The sequence below is a fragment of the Gorilla gorilla genome, chromosome 5, assembly GCF_029281585.2.
Source record: "Gorilla gorilla gorilla isolate KB3781 chromosome 5, NHGRI_mGorGor1-v2.1_pri, whole genome shotgun sequence".
NCBI classification, from domain to species: Eukaryota; Metazoa; Chordata; class Mammalia; order Primates; family Hominidae; genus Gorilla; species Gorilla gorilla.
In genome coordinates this window covers 60,229,990-60,252,350 of record NC_073229.2, presented here as the reverse complement: position 1 = coordinate 60,252,350, position 22,361 = coordinate 60,229,990, and the positions used below count along the sequence as shown (strand labels likewise).

Here is a 22,361-nt window from a genome sequence, read left to right as displayed (position 1 = left end):
GTCCGGGTTTAAGGCGGCAGCTTCCCGGCCACGCTGCCTTCTCCCCGGCCTCGATTTTCCGGTCATGCCGGAGAGTCCGCTGCACCTCAGGGCTGACAGGTCCCGCTCGCGCAGGGCCGCAACTGGGCCCGTGTCCCCCGTCCCATCCTCGTCCAGAGACTCGCCAGCCTACAAAAGGTGCAACCTCACGCACACGCAAAGCGCACAAATAAAGTCAGCAGCGCACCGCCGCGAAGGCTGCGAACAATGCGCCGGGCGGCCCGCGCCCGCCGGAGCGCTGCGCCCCGGGGGGAAAGGGGACGCGGGCGGGGGCCGCGGCGGACGACCAGCCGGTCGCGGCGCTGGACACCTTACTTCCTGCTTCCCCGCCCGCGGCCAGACCCAGCTCTGCGGAGGGATATCTCTCCCCTCCTCGGTCCCTCTCCCTCCCTTCCCCCGCCCTCCCCCTCTTTTTGCTCCTGCTCCCCCCCCCCACCCCGCCTTTCTCCTTTTGCAAGAAAATAATTTGACAGTCGATTTGCTGACAAGGGAGGAATTTGCATCCTGGATTTAAAAAAAAAAAAAAAAGGCCGAGAGGAGCTTGGGAACGGTTGCTAGGGGTGGGTAATGGGTGAAAAAAGGGGGGTACCGGGGAGCGGATAAGGAGGGTTAAGGGAGGGGGCGAGGATGGGGAGCAATGCAAAGGTAAGGCCAGGTTACCGCGGCTCGGCCCCCAGTGGGCTGCGACCGGGGGAGGGGCGAGAGATACATATGTATTTCTGTCTCCCCAGCACACCCCCTTCCCTCTAAGCGATGGCTGAGAGGCGGTGCATGCAGATGGGGAGTAAGTTTCCTGAAGGGGAGGGTGGATGCACGCGCGCAGCCCGGCGCTGCAAATTTCCACCGGGGAGGGAGAACGGCTGGATGCGGAGAGTTTGGAGTTGCTTGCGGCGGAGGGCAGGAAGGGGAGCAGGGCTGGGAAAGGGGGCTGGCGGGCGCTATATCTGGGAGTAAGTTTCCAGCATCAGGAGAGCCTGCACGCTTGCTCACTAGTAAGTTTCTGGCGGGGGAGGGCGCATGGGGAGGAGGAGAGGGAGGGGTGCATGTATATAGAAGGGGGGAGGGGGGAGCAGATTTCCTGCGGGGAGGCTGAATGCATATGGAGAGTAGATTTCCTGAAGGGAGGGTGGAGGCGTAGACGGACCGAGTAAGTTTCTTGCTGGGGTGGTGGAGGAGGTGGTGGGTTGGTGCTTTGGAAACCCAAAGCTTCCTACCCTGGGTGGGGGAGCACACTCTTGAGGGGGGGACGAGGGGCCAGGTTCCCTGCTGGGGAGAGGGGCTTGCATCTGGGGAGTATGTTTCCTGGCGGAGCGATATTTGTTTACAGGCTGAGGGCAGTACTGTAAGTGAGTAGCGCTGAGAGAAGGCGGCTGACATAAATTAATATTGAAATTACTCCATCAGCTCTGCTCGCCCCCCATCTCACCCCCCAAGCGGATACTGGTCTTCTCGTCGGATTGCCCATGCACTTGTTGCAGAAACAGCCAAGGTAGGCAAGAAGCTTATTAAGTTTCATTTTTAAAAAATTAGTTTGGGGATGCTCCTCGAGAAGACGGGGGTGGGGCGGAGTGGGGAGGGAAGAGTGGGGAGACAGAAGGAGAAGTCTCCCCCCCCTTTACTTTCACTATGCAAGCAGGCCTTCTCCCTTCTTCCCTTCTTCCCTCTCCGGGCTGCACAGCATCCCAGCAAAGGGGGAGGGATGAGGTGGGCGCTATAATTGGCAACCCTGGCTTAAAGATAGTGATGGTGGGCTTGCATTTGAGGTTGTGATGTTATAAAGGCTTCATTCTCCAGCTAAGAAACCGCAGGACTCTGCCTTTTGGGGTTTTTGACATGATACATATGTGTATGTATACGCGCCTGCGGGCTCTGTGGGGGCTGGGTACTCCCCAGAAGTTAGTGTGGCTACCCAGATGGGAGAAATGTGTAAGGGGGTAAACCTGTTCCTTCACTCCCCAACTTCAGTTTGGAAGACTGGGAAGTTACTGCCGGTGGTCTTAACAAACAGATATTAAAAACCAAACCAAACCACTCCTTCACCAGCGGAGGCCGAGAGCACCTGGCAGGCAGCCTCTGGCCAGCACTGGACTGGAGCATGTGCGCCTGCCATCCTTAGGTTACAAGAAAACGCTTTCTGGTTCCTCCGTGTGTCTTCTACCGGCCTGTTAGAGCCAGCTTTGTGGAAACTCTTCCCCAGACTAGACGCAGCTTTGGCAAGTGCCCGTACTGAAGGGGATGGCTTCAATTCAGCATGGCCTGGGCTGTCTTGTGAAGTGCGTGGAAGTCGTGCTTAGGAATGACCGCCCCTGTAGTGGCTAAAGAGTTCATTAAAAAATGTCTCCTGAAAACCGGTCCAGGTGCACTTTTCAGCAGGTCATTGAGGAGAGTTTTAAGAAGGGGAGTTTTAAGATGTCCCAGTTAGCACCCACCTTCTGCATCACTGACCCTTTTAAGAAAGGAGTTGGGCGATAGGAAGTGTGGTGTTGATGCCCACTGACTGGAGAGGATAACAGCAGGAGTCCTCAGCGCTTAACTAGTTAACCAGCAGCCTTTGCCTCTCCTTGCCTCTGTTTTCTTGGTCCTCAGCCTACTGGTTTCTGCAGAAGAGTTGTAGGTCTTAGCTGTCAGCTACCTTGATGATGCTGGGAGTTTTAACTTTGCTAGGATAATTTTAGCATCTCGGGTCCAACCCGGAGACGTTTAGTAGGGTTAGGGAGTAGCCACTAGGCAGTGGGGTTAACTGAGGTTGGTTAAGCTTTGTGCAATTCTGTAGACAGGCTCTGTTCTAGCAGGGTCGAGAAAAATGGGTTTTAAAAAACTCGCTACACATTGCTGATGGAGAGTGCTTTTTTTCTTTCCTAACTGTCGTCAGATTTCCAGATTGAGGGTTGATATTTGGCAGTTTGAGAGTTGAGTTAGTTGGGAATTAAATATTATTGCTGCTTATCAAATGTTCCTAACTAGTCATTAGTTAAACAAATTAGCTATTATTTTTACCTGATGAAAATCTGAGTCTGGTTGTTGTATTTGCTGGGAGGGTAAACAAAATCTTTATGTATGTTCATTCCAGGGTGGAATTATTTACATGCCTAGCCTCAGAGCCAAGAGCAGTCATTCAGGTTTTTTTTCTTATATTTATGAGATTTATTTTATTGTCTTGCTTTGGCCATTAATCAAGTCACAGTAGGTTTTTTTTTTTTTTTTTCCTCTTCTACCGAGAATGTCCTTGCGGTAATAAACGCTTGAAGGCCCATGAATCATAATTCGTTCTTTTTAAAATATTGTGGTGATTGTCAGGATCTGATTTATAGGAATTGATACCCGGAGTGACACACCTCTCTGGGCTCCGCCCTTTTAGGCATGTCCATTTTCGTCAAAGGATTGTTTAGAAGCCAGCTTGACATCCCAGAAAGAGCATTTCCCTTCTGCTGTATGAGAAGATTAATTTTGCAGGTTCCATAGTAAACATGGGTCTTTTCACAGCTTGGTAAGCAGGCTTCCACATAGCAGGCATGTGTTATTATCACATAGCATTTATGTGAGCTTGCTGTGAAAACAGTTGTTCTATGAACTGTGTGGAAAGTACTCAGTTTTGCCTCCTATAACCGGCTTGGGCCTGCGGTTTTTGTTGAGTTAGGAACTTAAAGTGTAAAAGAGGAGACAGACTGTAGTGTTCTTTGCTGCTTGTATAATAAAATGTGTGGTCACAAAAAATAAAGCTTGTTTATGATTTTCTTTTTCTCCTTCTTTAATGGGTGGGTTGGTTATAATAACCGAAAGCGTTATTTTTTTGACAAATGTAAGGATTCTCTGTGAAGCTGATTAGCCAGGAAGTGTTAAAATTGTCTTGTGTTCAATAGTTGGCTCAAGTTTACAGTATTGGTAAAGTGACAAAGAACTTAAAGGTAGTTTGATGCTCAAGGCTAGGGGAAACATCACTGGAAAGAAAGGTGGGGAAGGTACCAATTTCTAGCCATTTCTGGGCTTTGGATTTTTTATCTTAAAAGTGCATGGTTTGATCCGTGAGTTCCCTTCCGGCTCTGAAATTCTGTGTCTTGTAAGCGAGGTCTCCAGAGGTCTTGACAGTCTCTTCCTGAGCCAACGGCCAATTGCTTCATGGACTTGGGTGAGCTGATCAACTTCTGTTTTTGTCTTCTCATGGAGAAAGTGGATTTGATCCTTGGTATTCCAGAAAGGGCTCTTGAGTGGCCTGGTGATCTTGACCATCAAACACAAGGAAATACTTATGAATAAATGTCTGCCAGTGTCTTGGACAAAAAATTCTCAATTCTATGCGCTAACAGAGAGTGCAGCATGTACATATCCTAGGTACCAAAAATAATTTCTGTTCATCTTAGAAGTTTCTTCTCCAGCCAGTTGGTTAACTTGTCTAATTCTTGGTCAAGTCTAAGGTTAACCAAGCTCTTATTCCCAGGCAGCAGGAGGAGATAGCTTTGGGGAGAAGCTGGAGACCAGAAAGCCCAGTGTGGCTTTGCCTGCTTTCTGTGGGTAATTGGGATTTGGCTGAATATTTGTGATAAGGTTCATAATAATGATATAGTATCATTTTTATCACCAGGATTCTCTGTATTTCACTATGGGCATTTTTGGGAGAAGCTCTTGATGTTTTTATTGACTTTGGACATTGCCATGAAAAGTAAGGATTTAGGGCTGGGCGCGGTGGCTCATGCCTGTAATCCCAGCACTTTGGGAGGCCGAGGCAGGCGGATCACCTGAGGTCAGGAGTTCAAGACCAGCCTGGCCAACATGGTGAAACCCCATCTCTACAAAAATACAAAAATTAGCCGGGCATGATGGTGGGGGTCTGTAATCCCAGTTACTTGGGAGGATGAGGCATGAGAAGTGCTTGAACCTGGGAGGCAGAGGTTGCAGTGAGCCGAGATCATGCCATTGCACTCCAGCCTGGGTGACAGAGCGAGACTCTGTCTCAAAAAAACAAAAACAACAACAACAAAAAAGAAAAGTAAGGATCTAGGCAAGTGGCTTATACCCCAGGCGGTGTAAGTGGTGCTCGTGGTCCTGCTCTAAAGGCAGTTGAATTCAGCTCATTTTATTTCTGACCTCATAAAACTGTGTGGCTGAGGGAGGAGGGAGGATTAAAATCATCTGGGATCTTGTGGATTAATGATATTTCTGAATTTGCATGTTGAAGGGAAACCAGTAAAATAAAGGAGAACTAACGAATAGTTGATTTCTTTTGTGGAGAGAGGAGGACAAGAACAGCTGGATTCCAGTTACTGGCGTGCGTTGCCACAAGGGTGCTGTGGGCATTTCTAAGGAATAATATAGTCTCAGTAACATGAGTTTGACCCCAGGGCTCTCTTAATAAATCTTTTCTTCTGGGCTAGAGAAAACACACAACAAAAAGCCTCTGTGATATTTTCTAAGAATTTTAAGTTCTCAGAGTAGCTGCTTGTAGTAATTTGGTTTACTGAAGAAACAGATGATTCTTGGTCTTTCATCATGGAAGACGATGAGCTGGCATGGGGTAGCATATGCTGAGCTGTTGGGGTTTGGTTTAGCAACATAAACATTTCTTTTTATATGTTTGATAGAGCAGGAAGGGGACAAAGAACCCGTGTGCCTAAATAACAGTGATAACTCTGAGCTCAAAGAACGAGGGTTTTATTTGTTTGTTTGTTTGTTTGTTTTGAGACAGCATCTTGCTCTCTCACTCAGGCTGGAGTGCTGTGACTCAATCTCAGCTCACTGCAGCCTCTGCCTCTCGGGTCCAAGTGATCCTCTTGCCCCAGCCTCCCAGGTAGCTGGGATTACAGGCGTGTACCACCATGCCCAGCTACTTTTAATTTTATTTTAGTAGAGACAGGGTTTCACCATGTTGACCAGGCTGGTCTTGAACTCCTAGCCTCAAGTGATCCGCCCACCTTGGCCTCCCAAAGTGCTGGGATGACAGGCGTGAGGCACCACACCCGGCCACGGAACAAGGTTTTTTTTAATGCCATAAGCAGCCCTGGTTTCTTTCATACATGCGGCAGCTTCTTATTGAGGACTTACTATTTGCCAGGCACTGTGTTAAAGCTCCAGAAATATATTGATAATTAAAAGAGACATAATCATCTCCCTCTACCCATACCCCTACCCTTACCACTTCACTTACAGTCCAGAGGCAGACATGTAAAGAAATATAGCTTGCCAATTGTGATCAGTGCTCTGATGAAACCACAAGTCCGGTGACTTGGATGGATTTCATTAGAGTAGCCTGGAAAGGCCTCTCTGAGGTTTGGGGGTGGGGGGAGACAGCACGTGAAGCAGAGGAGAGCCTGTGCAGAAGGACTTTGGTTTTGGAGAACTCAAAGAGGCACAGGTGGTCAAGGATGAAGGAGGGAGGGCGGCATGAGATGATTGTGCGGGACTCTCTGGGCTTTGAAAAGGTTTACATTTCATTTGAAGTGTAGTGGGAAGCCATTGAAAGTTTGGAGTGGGACTGCGCACGGTGGCTCACACCTGTAATCCTAGCACTTCGGGAGGCCGAAGGGGGTGGATAGCCTGAGGTCAGGAGTTCCAGACCACCCTGGCCAACATGGTGAAACACTGTCTTTACTAAAAATACAAAAATTAGGCTGAATGGTGGCGGATGCCTGTGATCCCAGCTACTTGGGAGGCTCAGGCAGGAGAATCACTTGAGCCTAGGAGGTGGAGGTTGCAGTGAGTGGAGATCACGCCACTGCACTCCAGCCTGGGTGACAGAGCGAGACTTCATCTCAAAAACAACAACAACAAAACAAACAAACAAAAGAAAGTTTGGAGTGGGAAGCGACAGCCCCCAATTCACGTTTTAAGAAGATTGCATTGGTGGAGAAGAGAGCAGAGAAAGACAGAGCACAGTAAAGAGGCAGGTGGAGGAGGAGGCGAAGGAGGTGCATGGAGAGGAGTGGGTGGGTGTGAGATGCTCATTAGGAGTAGAATGGGCAGGGCTGCTGTGGGGTGGGGAGAAGCATCTAGAACTCCGAGGTTTCTGGCTTGTGCAGTTGAGTAGATGGTGGTGCTGTTTCCTGAGATGAAGAAAGATTGGGAGAGGGAGGCGGGCAGAATCAAGATATTTTAGTTGGGGCACCACTAAGTTTGAGGTGCCCGTTAGACTCAAAAGTGGAGATGTCAAGTAGGGTAATCTGATCTACCACCTAGCACGAGATAAAAATGTGGGAGCCATCGGCATGGAGAGAGCATTTAAATGCAGGAGAGTGGACAGAATGCCCTAAGGAGCCCGTGGAGAGAGAAGAACAGGCAGTGTGAAGGAGGTGTGTGCTGTGTGTGTGTGTGTGTGTCTGTGTGTGTAGTGTTTCCTGAGGCTGATAAGGCCAGAAAAATCACCATTGGATTTGTTTCATTGTTTTTTGTTTTTTTTTTGAGATGGAGTCTTGCTCTGTTGTCCAGGCTGGAGTGCAGTGGCGTGATCTCGGCTCACTGCAACCTCTGCCTCCCATGTTCAAGTGATTCTCTTGCCTTAGCCTCCCGAGTAGCTGGGACTACAGGCATGCGTCACCACGCCTGGCTGGTTTTTATATTTTTAGTAGAGACGGGGTTTCACCATGTTGGCCAGGCTGGTCTCAAACTCCTGACCTCAGGTGATCCACCTGCCTTGGCCTCCCCAAGTGCTGGATTACAGCTGTGACCTACTGTGCCAGGCCCTGAATTTGGCAAAATGGAATCTGTCTGTGACTTGTGAAGAACAGTTTCAGTGGAGTGAAGGATTGGCTGGGACCACGACTGGAGAGGGTTGGGAGGGGATCGTTGAGGGAGGAGCTGCGGACAGCCTGTGTAGTCAACTCTTTGGCAAAATTTGACGATGAAAGGCGAGGAGCAGAGAAATGGAGTGGGAGCTGGAAGGATGTGCACAAGGGAAAGAGGTTTTTTGGAAGGGTTGGTAATTTGTGTGCTGATGGGAAAGATCAGTGGAGACGGAGTGACTGATCAAGAGAAATGAGTTGGGTCAGTTGAGCAAAAAGCCCTTGAGAAGGTCTGAGGGGAAGATTTGGCCTTTGTAAGGGGGTGGGGGATACTCCAGGGACTTGCTCCATCATGACAGGGAAGAAAAACTGATAAGGGGGCAGATGCTAAGGAGTGGGCAGGCAGGGGACTCTGTGGAGGACCGAGATGCTCTGCCTCCCCAGGCTGAGGCTGCCCTGTCCCTGGGAAGGAGTTTGGGCTTAGGACTTGATACCAGCCAGAGACTCAAGGGTTAAGACTGCATCAGAAATGGTACTGCATTTTTCTGAACATTTGACTGCGTTACTGAGCGGCACAGAGGAAAGAGTGAATTCTTTAGCTTGGAGAAAAGAGTCTTCATTTAAAGTAATTTGGGCCTCACATTAAATTTATTTGAAAACTATGATTAGGAAAAGGCTTCTGTGATTTTCAGCCCTGTTCAGAGTTGGTGAGTACTGTCATAGGTTTTGAGCAAGAAGCTCAAAAGAAAAAAAAAAAAAAAAAAAAAAAAGCAAAGGCTGCCTGTTGTTTAGGTTGTCTTTCACAAAAAATATCCCATGGACTACCAGCCTCGGTGGTTCCCAGCCATGGGGTCTGCATGGGAGGTGGGTGGAAAAGGAGAGAGTCAGAGCTGGATTGAGATCCAGCTCTACACCAAGGCTCTGGACTAGTCGACCTCTGAGCTTCTCTGCATCTGTAAAAAGAGGGCTGGTACCATCTTCACCTCTCCTCTTCAAGTTGTGAGAGGGAATCAGATCATGTATGGAAAGTGCGATGTCAACGGTAAGAGGCATAGAACAGAGGCAGCAGCGAGGCGACTTGATCTTCAGCCAGGTCTCCTTTTCAGATATAAAATCTGACAGCCAGCGAAACATTTCCCTTGTCCACTCCCACTGTTGTTCCCTACGTGTAGCTGCCTTCTATTTGGGGTTTTCAAGTTCTCTGTGATCCTTTAGCAAAACTGCTCTTCTTGTCGGAAGGCTGGCCTCAGAAATGCTGGCTGGGCAGTGCCAGTCAATACAGGTTCAAATTCTGATTCCATATTCAGAATCTGGGACCTGCCCACCCAAAGGGCCAAATAAACTTGGTTTGCTCCACAAAGAATCCTGTGAACTGGGTGCAGGAGAACCTTGAACCTACCCCAAGAAACCCGACTGAGGTTCTACAGTCTTAGCCGTCTTCATTAGCATTCAGTGTTTGTTTTGCAAATAAGGATTGTGCTATGAAGCTGAATCTACCTAAAAGCAGTCATTAGACCTTAGTCTTACTGTGTATGCTGGAAAGTCAATCCTCATTTTAAAAAGATATCCAGCGCTTTTCACTAATCGGGCTCCTGGCCTCTGCCTAAGGAGGTGAAGCTTTATTTATTTATTTAAAAATGATCTTTATTATGAAAAAACTTTAAACATACACAGAAGCAGGGAGGCTAGTATAATGAACTGTCTTGTACTCATCACCTAGATTTAGCAATTATTGAGATTTTGCCACACCTGTGGATAATGGAGCTTCTTCTGTATTTGTATAATAAATATGTGTCGTTGATTTTGAAAAACAGTCGAACTGATACCAATTTGGTTTCATAGAGAGAAGGAAGAAATCAACGAAAAATCAGAGAGAGAGGAAATGGAGGCCATCACTGAAATAACTCGCATTTTGTGGTTCCAAAGCCTCTTTGACATATCTTATTTGTGTTCTGCAACAACCAGAGAAGGTAGATATCCTCATTTTATAGCTGAGGAAACTGAGGCTCGAGAATTAAAATTGGAAAATAAAAATAAATGATCAACTAAGAGTCACCTGTTCAGCCAGCATCCAAAGCCCTGATTTAATGCCACAATTTGAATGGTTTCCAAATTTTGTGCACTCTGAAATAGATAATACTATACAGCATTAAATAAAAGGATGTGGTACAGAATATATGTAAAAGATCGTGGAAACCAGGAAGATCATCTGGGTGTTTTGGGCTTACAACTCCAATGAGCTTAGTTGGAAATACTCAGATGATTTAAGCATGTTTTTGGCATGACATTTTTGAAAACTTAAATTGTCTGCCTCCATTATTCTGGAGCACAAAGCTTTAAGGCTGCCTTATAATGAAGGCCAAGACTTGACTTTAACAAATTGGGCAGCTATTTGCCACCTGTGTCCTACTGTCAGCTCTGTCCCTTCTGTGGGGCCCCTCAGCAGAGGGACCTGGGTGGTCTAGTGGTCATTTCTAGATGGTGTGGCCTCTAGCCCCTGGGCTCTGACTTTGGAGATAACAGCACCCTGGACAGCTTGCTCCCTCAGAAAGAATCCTTCCTGAGGGCCTCTAGGGGTCTTTGTCATTACAGAGGCTGCTCCTAGGGCCTCCCTTGGTCTTTGGGAAACTGCCCCCAATCTAACTCCTTTGAAAGATTTTTTTTTTTTTAAAGGAAAAGAAAAAAAGCTGGAGTTGATGCCCAAGGAGTTTTAATAGGAGTGTCGTTTGAGTTCCCTCTGTTGTCATTACAATAGGAGATACCAAGCTCCCTTAAATTCAGCTGAAGGACACCAGTAATGAGGCTGATTCTGAAGTATTGGGGCTTGAGTTCGCTTTTCTTTGTTAATTGGGTGAATACATGCGAGCTGAGGGGTTTTCAGGGGGAGCCACAGTAAGTAAGGACATTTAGGGGCCTCTTTCCTTTTGAAGAGTCTGAGCTTCTTTAGAAGGCAGTATGGAATTCAAACCTCGCAAACCCTCATTCCTTAAGTCTTTCTTGATGGCTCTGTGTGCCTGGGCCTGGCCAGGGCAGTGGGTGGGCTGGAAGGGGCTGTTCTTGGGCTCCTGCTGCCGTTGGTTTATAAGGCTGCTGCTGTCATACTTGCAGTGGGACGTGTCTTTCACCCCTCTGGACTGGGAGCTTGGGGAAGGCAGAACTGGGTCATCACTCATTTCTGTACCCCCCGGCCTCTAGCACAGAGCCTGACACTAGTTAGTGCTGTAAAAATGCTTACTTAAGAATCAGCTGGGTTTTTCTTTCTTTTTTTTTTTTTAAACCTCTGGTTTTCTCGCCATTGGTTCTTAATGGAAGGAGAAATCCAGGCTTCTCTGCTACCAGGCCCAGTCCTTGCAGCCACTGAAGAAGACCAGACCTGAGAAATATTTTCTTCCCCCTTGCCTTGCCTTGGCCTTGCAGCCTTTAGCTGGGGTGGTTTAACTGAGCTCTCGAATGCAAATGCTGTCCCATCCCCCATTCCTTTTAATAAGTGACATTTTGTTAAATCAGTTATTCAAGGCCTTATCTATATTTCTGTCTGTGCTGGCTTAGTCAAAATAGGAAAGAGACTGAATATTAGATTTCTTCACCCACCCCCTCCTCCTTCCCCTTTGAGCAACTCTACGTAAGATTTCTGATAGAGGCGGGGTGATGTGTCCTTGAAGAAGTAAATGCTGCGTGCAGAAAAAATGTAGAGGGCTTTGACTTGTAGCAAATGCTGTTTTTCAGCAGCTGTGATTTTTCCATTTTTCTTTTTCTTTCTGTTTTGATTAGTGGAACTCATTGTGCTCCAGGGTTGGGATTGCACTGGGGGAGGGTGCAGAGGGAACAGCATTTACTGGGAGAGCTCGAGTTGGGGAGGGGAAAGGAGAGAAGGGATTTATTGAAAATATATGTCTACTTCTGCTATGATAAAGCGGCAGGCATGTAAAAATGCAACCGGGAAATCATTATTGTGGTAATGTAGGCAGAGCTCGGCTTTCTCATTAACAGAGCTTAGCGCACGTGGAGGAGGGGGCAGCCGGGCTACTTTGAGAGTTGGGGTATTCAATAATAGCAGAAACTCAGGGGATTGTCTCCATCCCCGCTTCTTACCCCCTCCAGCTGCCTTCTCCTTTCTTTCTCCAATCAGTTTGTAACCTTTTAAAAGCTGCTTGTTGGATTTTGTGGTCTCCTTCCTCGCCCCTGCCACCCCAAAATGCTGTAAGAACTGTTTAATTTTTAAAGTTAGAGGGAATTAAAATACATTTTCTCTTGGGAATTTGAGGAGAATTTTGGCAACATATTGTGAGTCAGAGATTGGATATCTTTTACCTCCCAGAGCACACCAAGAAGAGCCTATTTAGGGGCTCAGGAATTTGCATAGGCCATGGGGTATCAGCATTAGGGCTCCAGATCACTTTAGTGGTAGTAACTGCTATTTATAGAAAGCTTACTATGTGCCTGGCCTTGTGTGGATGTTTTAGTCATTTCGTTCTCCTACAGTTGTAGGAAGCAGATGTGATGTCCACTTCACACTTGAGGAAACTGAGGCTCGGGGGGTTTCAGCAACTTGTTTAAGGACAGGTGCTGCGTGGCGGAGCTGGTATCCAAACTCAGGACCCGCTCCAAAGACTGGCTCCTGATCCTTAGGCTATGCTGCCTTTAGAAATTGCCTAGTCACTGTATACTTGCTATGTACAGACCTCTAGACTCTAAGAACCTCAGCAAAATATCTAGAGCTGCAAATGAGGCCTGCTGTTGACAGCTATGGGTAGAGTGCTCAGGATGTTTAAGAGAATCTTTCCTGAGTTCCTGGAGTGAGCTGTTATTCTAAGGAAGGTCAAGGGTCTCACAGCCTTGTTAGAAGAGGTGAGTGCCCTGCCCCCATCCCTGCCAGGCCACGGTGGGTGGCTTTGCTGACAACTTGTTCATCAAGCATTTATTGAGTGCCTGCCATATATTAGGATTGTCCCAGTGGCTGGAAATGCCAGGACAAATAAGAGGAGCTCAGAGTCTAGTGAAGGACCGTCGTGTGAACATGGAAATACAACACACAGTGATGCCCACCAGAAAAAGGCAGAATTTCTGAAGAAGTTCACAGGACATACTGTCTGGAGCAGCTAGGCTTATCCCTCTGTCTTTGTTTGGGCTGCTATAACAAAAATGTAATAGACTGAGTGGCTCAAATAACAAACTTTTATTTCTAACAGTTCAGAAGGCCAGGCGGTCCAAGAACAAGGCAGGGGCAGATTTGGTCTTAGATGGTCATCTTCTTACCGGGTCCTCACATGGCGGAATGGGCCAGGGTGCCCTCGGAGTCCCTTTGTTTGTTTGTTTGTTTTGGAGTCTTATTTGTTTATCTATTGATTTATTTTTGAGACAGAGTCTTGCTCTGTCGCCCAGGCTGGAGTGCAGCAGTGCAATCTCAGCTCACTGCAACCTCCGCCTCCCAGGTTAAAGTGATTCTCCTGCCTCAGCCTCCTGAGTAGCTGGGATTACAGGTGCCCGCCACTGTGCCCAGCCGACTTTCAGCTTCTTAAGGGTATACCATGTCTTATTTATTGTGTCCCCAGCACCCATCCTGGGGCCTGGCACGTACTGTCTCAGAGACAGTTGCCAGATGATGAGGCTGGAGAGGTGAGCAGGGATTGGGCAGGGAGAACCCGATGTCACGTTACGGAGTGTAGTCCTGACCCTGTAGGCAGTAGGGGAGTCACTGAAGGTTTTGGAGTTAGGAAGCATGTGTGGGGGAACGGAGTCCAGTCTGGAGGGGTTGAGTCTGCAGGCCAGGAGACTACTTAGGAAAGTGTTGGAAACACAGGGGCAAGTGGCAGTGATGTTGAAGGAGAAGCATTGCCATCTTTCTACGGCATGGCCTGCCATTTCTCTCTCCATCTCGCCTGCTCTTTTTCAATCTCTAAGAGGCACTTTCACTTCTGTGTCTGTCCCCTTTTCTTCCTTGAGGCCCCTGGCCATGTATTCTGCGACACTCCCTTTCCACTCTCCACTCTGTTGGTGGGCTGCCCTCCTTCCCCTCCCCTCCCATCCTGTGCTCACCTGTGTGATTCCCTTCAGGGCAGGCCGTATGCTGTGTCCTGCCATATCTAAACCCTCTGATCTAATCTGCACAGAAGCACAGAACACAGAGCCTGGGGTCTCAGCCTTCTGTCCTCCTCAACTCGTACCTGCTCCTTCTGTGAGGACACTTTTGGGGGTTAAATTTAAAAACTTGGAAAGAGTTTTAAAAAGGCAAGTAGCTGATATGAACCTAGTCTTAACCAGGATGGCAGAATTTGGAAAAGCACAAGGGGGTTATTTTCTTTCTTTTTTTCTTTTTCTTTTTTTTTGAGACAGTCTCACTCTGTTGCCCAGGCTGGAGTGCAGTGGTGTGATCTCGGCTGACTGCAACCTCCACCTCCCAGATTCAAGCAATTCTCCTGCCTCAGCCTGCCAAGCAGCTGGGACTACAGGTGTATACCACCACACCTGGCTAATTTTTGTATTTTTAGTAGCGGTGGGGATTTGCCATATTGCCCAGGCTGGTCTCGAACTCCTGACTTCAGGTGGTCCACCTGCCTTGGCCTCCCGAAGTGCTGGGATTACAGGCGTGAGCCACCATGCTGGGCCAGGGGGATTGTTTTCTTTAGGAAGGTGAGGCAATGTGCTCTGGCCATGGCGACCTTACCTTGTATATGTTGGGGGACAGGATACATTTTTAAAAGTAACAGCTGCAAGCCACTCACGGTGGCTCACTCTTGTAATCCCAGCACTTTGGGAGGCCAAGGTGGGTGGATCACTTGAGGTCAGGAGTTCGAGACCAGCCTGGCCAACATGGTGAAACCCCATCTCTACTAAAAATACAAAAATTAGCCAGGTATGGTGGCGGGCACCTGTAATCCCAGCTGCTCGGGAGGCTGGGGCAGGAGAATCGCTTGAACCTGGGAGGCGAAGATTGCAGTGAGCTGAGATCACGCCATTGCACTCGAACCTGGGAGACAGAGTAAGACTCTGTCTCAAAAATAAATAATAAATAAATAAATAAATAAATAAATAAATAAATAACAGCTGCCTACTAAGTGCAGATGCACACCATCATTTTAGGTCCGTTATCCCATTTAACCCTCAGAACAACTGCATGAGGAAGGCATTCTTATCCTTATTATACAGGTGGGGAAATGGAGGCACAAAGAAATGCAGAAGCTCGTTCAAGGTCATATGGCTAGTAAATTGCAGGGCAAAGGATTCAGACTCCGCAACTCAGACCTGGGTGACTGTAAAAGCAGGTTCTTTTCCCCCTTGCTTATCCTACCTCCCATTTCGCCTTACCAGACAGCATGACTTGAGTTTCCTTCAAAAATATGACTATGATAATATGGTGGAAGGAACACCATGCCAACCCTCTGGGGCTATTCGTGGATAGCGGTCTAACTCTTGGAGCCTCATTTTCCATGTCCTCTCAGTACCTTTGTTTTACTGACTGAAAAGGTTTATTTTGAGAGTAAAATGAGATTTAAAAAAATGCAAAAGTGCTTTGAGAACTGTGAAGCCATATTCTTTACTCTTCTGCATAATCATTTTCTGAGGGGGTGAAACTCTGTGAGGGTGGGATCTCAGTGCCATCCCTGGGCTTTGGGCACGATGGGTGCGTGGTTCACACACGTTGTTAGCTTCCAGAAGTGTTTGGGGCTGAATGTGCTCTCAGGTCTGCCCCAAATTATTCCACATGATTTGGGGGAACCATTGGTGGCTGGGCTGCAAGTGGGAGGACCTGCAACCAGAGCTGGAGTGCCCTTGTGTGTCCCTAGGAGGGTCACTTCACCTTCCTGAACCTCCGTTTACCGAGGTGGTCACATCTACTTGGTTATTAGGAAGATTAGCTAGCAGAATGTGTGTAAAAATCCACACTTGCTAAGCAAGATGATGATGACGTATTTATGGAATGGAAGTCATGGGCTCTGCAGTCTCTGGATCAGGCTCATCAGCCTTTCCTGGTCAGAATGTTCTGCCTCACATTTACACTACAGTCTCCTGCTTCTAAGTCCTGGAGCAGACATAATTGAAAGCTTTGTTAGCGTTAAGACTTTTTCACTGAAATTGTATAAATGGTAAGTGAAAGTAGTTCATATATATATATATATATATATTTTTTTTTTTTTGTAGAGGGAGATTGCAAATAATTCATAGTGATTATAGAGAATTTGGAAAATACTGACACAGATAAGGAAGAGAATAAAAATGGGCTTTAATTCCTCCCTGTTAACATTTTAATATATTTCCTTCCAGTATTTTTTCTAGGCAGTAAAGTCTAGTGATTAAGAATTTAAGCACTGCAGTCAGACTGCCTGGATTTGAATCCAGGATCCTTCATTCACTTTAAATAACAATAGGCCTGGGTGAAATGAAATGAGACACTACATGTAAAACATCTGGGGCTGTGCCTAGCAGATAGTAAGTTCTTAATAAATATTAGCTATGATATTATGCTTTCAAAATCATATTAGGGTTCTTTTGAATGTGATTTAATACTTACTAATTAAATATTTTTTGGAAACTTAAAAAAATAGTTGCTTATTATCCTTTTTTTTTTTTTTTTTTTTGAGACGGAGTCTCACTCTGTCACCCAGGCTGGAGTGCAGTGGTGCGATCTTGGCTCACTACAAACTCCGCCTCCTGGGTTCACACCATTCTCCTGCCTCAGCCTCCCAAGTAGCTGGGATTACAGGTGCCTGCCACCACGCCCAGCTAATTTTTTTGTATTTTTGGTAGAGACGGGGTTTCACTGTGTTAGCCAGGATGGTCTCGAACTCCTGGCCTCGTGATCCACCTGCCTCAACCTCCCAAAGTGCTGGAATTACAGGCGTGAGCCACTGAGCCCAGACGCTTATTATCCTTTCATATGGACTCTATGTTCAACAGATATTTATGGAGTGCCTACTGTGTACGGGGCACTGGGTCCCATAACTTATTTGTTTATTTATTTATTTTTGAGATGGAGTCTCACACTGTTGCCTGGGCTGGAGTGCAGTGGTGCAATCTCAGCTCACTGCAACCTCCGCCTCCCGGGTTCAAGTGATTCTCCTGCCCCAGCCTCTTGAGTAGTTGGGATTACAGGTGCCCCCCACCATGCCCAGCTAACTTTTGTATTTTTTTTTTTTTTTAGTAAAGATGGGGTTTCACTATGTTGGCCAGGATGATCTCGATCTCTTGACCTCGTGATCCGCCCGCCTCAGCTTCCCAAAGTGGTGGGATTACAGGTGTGAGCCGCCGCGCCCGGCCTCCATAACTTATTTAACTAGTCTTATATAACTTATTTATTAGTCTTAAATAACGTATTTATTAGGAATTTACCTTATTTATCATTTTTTAACTATTATAAATAATACTTTGATAAATATCCTTGTACATAAATCTTTAAGTTCATCTTAGATTCTTTTTGGGGGGTAAATTCCTAGAAAGGAGTATTACTCTGTCACCCAGGCTGTAGTGCAGTGGCGTGATCACAGCTCACTATAGCTTCGACCTCCTAGGCTCAAGCAATCCTCCCGCCTCAGCCTTCTGAGTAGCTGGCACTACAGGAGTGCACCACCATGCCTGGCTCAGTTTTTGTGTTTTTTGAGTAGATGCACCTGGCTCTGTATACATGCCGTCCATGTCTCCTCAAAAAATACAAAAACTTTTAAAGAGCTTACCCTTAATTAATGTTTTAGCCATTTTCTGGACAATTCAGGCCACTTAAACACTTAGGCCCTTTTTACCTCCCTTATGCCTTTTGAAGTCTTGTGTATTTTAATTCTCTCTCTATGAAACCCCAGAAGACATTTTTTTGTGTTTGTTTGTTTGATTTTCTTTCTTTTTTTTTTGAGACAGAGTTTTGCTGTTTCTGCCCAGGCTGGAGTGCAATGGTGCAATCTCGGCTCACTGCAACCTCTGCCTCCTGGGTTCAAGCGATTCTCCTGCCTCAGCCTCCTGAAGTAGCTGAGATTACAGGCACCCGCCACCATGCCCAGCTAACTTTTTTGTAGTTTTAGTTGAGATGGGGTTTCACCGTGTTGGCCAGGCTGGTCTTGAACTCCTGACCTCAGGTGATCCGCCCGCCTTGGCCTCCCAAAGTGCTGGGATTACAAGCATGAGCCACCACACCCGGCCCATTGTTTTATGTAGACAATAATAATTTAGATTAATCCACATACTTACTCTTTTTGCTGTTCTTCATTTCCTTCCATGTAAGCATGCTTCTCTCTCAGCTTAATTTCTTTCTACATGAATAACTCCTATTAGGTGTGTGTGTGTGCGTGTGTGTGTGTGTGTGTGTGTGTGGTGGAGGGTGTCTGCTGGTGTTCCAGTTCTCCCAGTTTTTGTCAGAAAATGCCTTTTATTCACCTTCATATTTGGAAGATTTGGGCTTGTTTTATTTTCTTTCAGTCCTTTGGAAATGTCATTCCATTGTCTTCTGGCTTCCTTCATTTCTGTTAAAAAGTCATCTGTCAGTTTTATTGTGGTTCTTCTGAAAGTAACATATCTGTTTTTCCTCTTTGGCTTTGTTTTTTTAGCAATTTTACTATGATGTACATAGGTGTGGTTCTCTTTATATGGATCCCCTGTGGAGTTTGGAGTGCGTCTGTAAATCATGGCTCTGTGTTTTTGGTCAGTTTTAGAAAATTCTTGAAGCATTCTCTTCCAATTTTGCTTTTGCCCTTTAATCCTCTCCTCCCTTTCTCAGGCTCCTGCACATATGTTAGACCCTTTTGTGGTATCCTACATGTCTCTGGAACTCATTTCTGTATTTTCTGTGCCTTTATGTATTTTTTTCTACTGACCCATCTTCCACAACACCAGTCATTTCTTCTACTATTCCTTTTTGTTGTCAAGCACATCTATTCAGTTCTCTCTTTTTTGAAAAACAGAGACAGGGTCTTGCTCACTGTGTTGCCTAAGCTGGAGTACAGTGGCACAAACTTGGCTCACTGCAGCCTCAAACTCATGGGCCCAAGTGATCCTCCTGCCTCAGCCTCCCATAGCTGGGACTGTAGGTGTGCTCCACCACGCTTGGATAATTAAAAAAAAATTTTTTTTTTTTTGTAGAGATGGGGTCTTGCTCTGTTTATCCAGGCTGGTCTTGAACTCCTAACCTCGAGTGATCCTCCTGCCTTTGCCTCCCAAAGTGCTGGGATTATGAATGTGAGCCACCATGCCTGGCCCTTGTAATTTTAAAGTTCTGGCTGACTACTTCAATATTTGGATACCTTCTGAGGTTTGTTTTTATTGATTGTGTATTTTTCTTGGTTTGGTCCTATTTCCTGCCATGCTTGGTGATTGTTGTTTGAGTGCTGGTCATTTTACCGTGGAAAATGTAGAGGCTCAGTTAAGGCTGGTGTATTTGTTATTTGCCCTTACCTGTACAATGGTACAAGAAGGCCTTGGTAGGCCCTGATTTCAGAGTTTTGTCTGCTTGCCACTGTAAAACTACCAAAGCTCTGCTTAATGTGCTAGTGTTTTAATAGCTTTTTTTTTTTTTTTTTCTGTTTGGATTCCTAGGTTTTAGCTCTGTACACAGAAGACTTAGTGTGTGTCAGTGCCTTGAGGAGAAACTGCTTACAGAACATTGGACTCATTTCTTTGGGGTTCACTTTTTTTTCTGGTATCTTGATCTCTTAAATCTTGGATACTTTCATAGCCCTGAACTCCAGTTTTTGTCTTTTCAGCCCAGGGAGAAAGCTGCTGAAAGCTTTCATTTACTGCTTTCTGTTTTACCTCTGTGTTCCTTGCACCAAATTAGCAAGTGTCCTGAGGGAAAACAGTAGCTACTAATACATGGCTCACCTCACTGCACCTCCCTTTCCTCTAGGAGCCTGGTCCCTCAAGTCCTAACTGCCTTGTTGTATTTCCACACCTTCAAAATGTTATTATTATAATTATCTTGTATTTTATCTATCTTATGTAGCTGTTCTGTACCAGAGGACTAGTTTAATATTCACTGCCCCATAATACCTGAAAGCGAAGTCTAATTTCGTATCCTTTATTATTTAACATTAGAAGTATTTTCCATGTCTTTAAAAATTCTTCTTTAGGTGACTTTTTTTTTTTTTTTTTTTGAGACAGAGTCTCACTTTGTCTCCCAGGCTGGAGTGCAGTGGCGTGATCTCTGCTTACTGCAACCTCTGCCTCCTGGGTTCAAGCGATTCTCCTCCTTCAGCCTCCTGAGTAGCTGGGACTACAGGTGCCTGCCACCACGTCTGGCTAATTTTTGTATTTTTAGTAGGAACAGGGTTTCACCATATTGGCCAGGCTGGTCTCAAACTCCTGACCTCAAGTTATCCACCCACCTCGACCTCCCAGAGTGCTGGGATTACAGGTGTGAGCCACTGTGCCTGGCCCATCATGTGATTTTTAATATTTGCACAAGCTCCCTGTTATGGCTTTTATGATCTACTCACATTTTCTTCAATCATCAGATACTTAGGTCATTTCACACAGTTTGCTTTTATGAATAATACCGCCACAAATGTCTTTGTATATTTTTGCCAAAGCATTTTATTCATATTTTAAAAGTGTGGAGTAGAAATGATCAGAGTTGAAAATACTAATCAGTAGTGATTGTTTTTATGCATATAGCATGTACAAAAATAAAACTATAGACCTTTTCTCTCTTGGATGGTTCAGAAAGAAGCTTTCCTTTTTAAAAAGTATTTTTATTTCTTGAGAAGTATTCATATAATGCTCACCACGTGCCAGACATTCTTTTACATGCTGTATAATACTGACTTTAATTCTCCCAAGAGCCCTAGGGCACAGGTATTATTACTGGTCCTCTTTTTTGAGAAGAGGAATCTGAGGCATGAGGGAATAGGTCACTTGCCCATGGTACAGTTGTCAGTGGCAGAGCTGAGCCATGCATTCTGACCCTAGAGCCTGTACTGTTAACTGCTATACTATAGTACCATGAGCTCATCGTTCTCATTTATTATTACTTTCTTTCTAACCATTTTAGCTTATTTCAGGGCTTCCTCAATCTTCTGTTAGTTGGGCCTTTTTTTCTTTCTCATCGGGTGGGGGGATGGACATGAAGGTGGGGACAATTTGGGACAGAAGCTTCCATTGACAGAAGGTGCATTTGGGACCTGGTCTCAGACATGGCGGCTCACTTTATAGCTTGAGAAGGTAAGGTTGCCTAGTGGCTTATATTGTATCTATTGTGGGGTGGAGGGGTCCCTGGTGTGTATTGAGTGACAAGGGAATTTCTGCTGCCACCTCTGGCTTGACCAGCTAGTGTTGGCTGGGCCACTGCCTTTCCAGTTTTGAGAGGAAGAGTAATTTAATCTCTCTTGCCTCCCTTCCTCCAGTTCTACTTAGCGTAAGGATAAAGGGGTGTAAATAGAGGGCCCACTAATTGGAGTATCAGGGCAGCCACAGGGCAGTAGGGAATGAAAGGATTAAGCGCTGGTGCTTTGGACCTAATAAACTGCAGGGAGTGAATGAAGAGTAAGAAACCTCAGACCCTGTGGAACTTCAGTTCCTTTTTCTTTCTGCCTCTCTGTTTGGAGCCTTCTGTACTTTTCCACATATATCTCCATTTTCCTCTCTGTATTTGTCATTCTATTTTCCATTCTTATCTTTCTACCTACCCACCTTCCCTTTTTTCTCCATCTCTCGCTTTCCTCCTTTCTATTAATTGCTAGTTATATATATGTTAAGTAGCCTGTATTTTAAAATGTCTTCTATTTATTGAATAAATTTTTTCCATTTTTAGTCCAAAAACAAGCTTTTTAGCTTTTGCACTCTCAAGAAAAAATTTGCTGAGTGAAATTACTCTTCCCTTGTCTTTAGTTATTGATTAACGTTTTCTTTTCTTTTCTTTTCTTTTTTTTTTTTTTTTTGAGACAGAGTCTTGCTCTGTCACCCAGGCTGGAGTGCAGTGGCACAATCTCAGCTCATAGCAACCTCCGCCTCCCAGGTTCAAGCCATTCTCCTGCCTCAGCCTCCCGAGTAGCTGGGATTCAGTTGCCTGCCACAACACCCGGCTAATTTTTTTTTTTTTTTTGAGATGGAGTCTTGCTCTGTCGCCAGGCTGGAGTGCAGTGGCACAATCTTGGCTCACTGCAACCTCCGCCTCCTGAGTTCGAGCGATTCGCCTGCTTAGCCTCCCAAGTAGCCGGGAGTATAGGCATGCACCACCACGCCTGGCTAATTTTTTGTATTTTAGTGGAGACAGGGTTTCACCATGTTGTCCAGGATGGTGGTCTCCATCTCCTGACCTCGTGATCCACCCACCTTGGCCTCCCAAAGTGCTGGGATTACAGGTGTGAGCCACTGCGCCCAGCCAACGACCGGCTAATTTTTGTATTTTTAGTAGAAAGGGGGTTTCACCATGTTGTCCAGGCTGGTCTCAAGCTCCTGACTTCAAGTGATCCACCCGTCTTGGCCTCCCAAAGTGCTGGGATTACAGGCATGAGCCATAGCGCCTGGCTTATTAATTAACATTTTCTATTTCTTCTCTTGGTCAGCAGCTCTTAAGAGAAAAAAGATTCAACTCCTTGCTTTTTGGAGTGAGGGAAGATGGTCTAATACTGATTTTGGGGGGCAGTAGGTGTGGGACTTGCCGGTTTTCTTAAGATTGTTTGAGTTTATAACTCATCA

General features: G+C 45.9%; 1 protein-coding gene across 19 annotated transcripts in view; it reads left to right on the top strand.

Moving 5' to 3' along the window:
- The first annotated feature begins 491 nt into the window (after positions 1–491).
- Positions 492–22,361, top strand: part of TRERF1 (transcriptional regulating factor 1) — a 228,590-nt gene continuing 206,720 nt past the window's right edge. For 4 of the 19 annotated variants that reach the window (XM_055389651.2, XM_063707604.1, XM_063707603.1 and 1 more), the window contains exons 1-2: positions 813–1,031; positions 1,444–1,528. The gene's annotated coding sequence lies outside the window, so the exon portion shown is untranslated. Of the gene's footprint in view, positions 600–677; positions 1,187–1,366; positions 1,529–22,361 lie in introns of those variants that run through there. The other 15 variants (XM_063707607.1, XM_055389647.2, XM_055389640.2 and 12 more) reach the window with 10 other exon arrangements.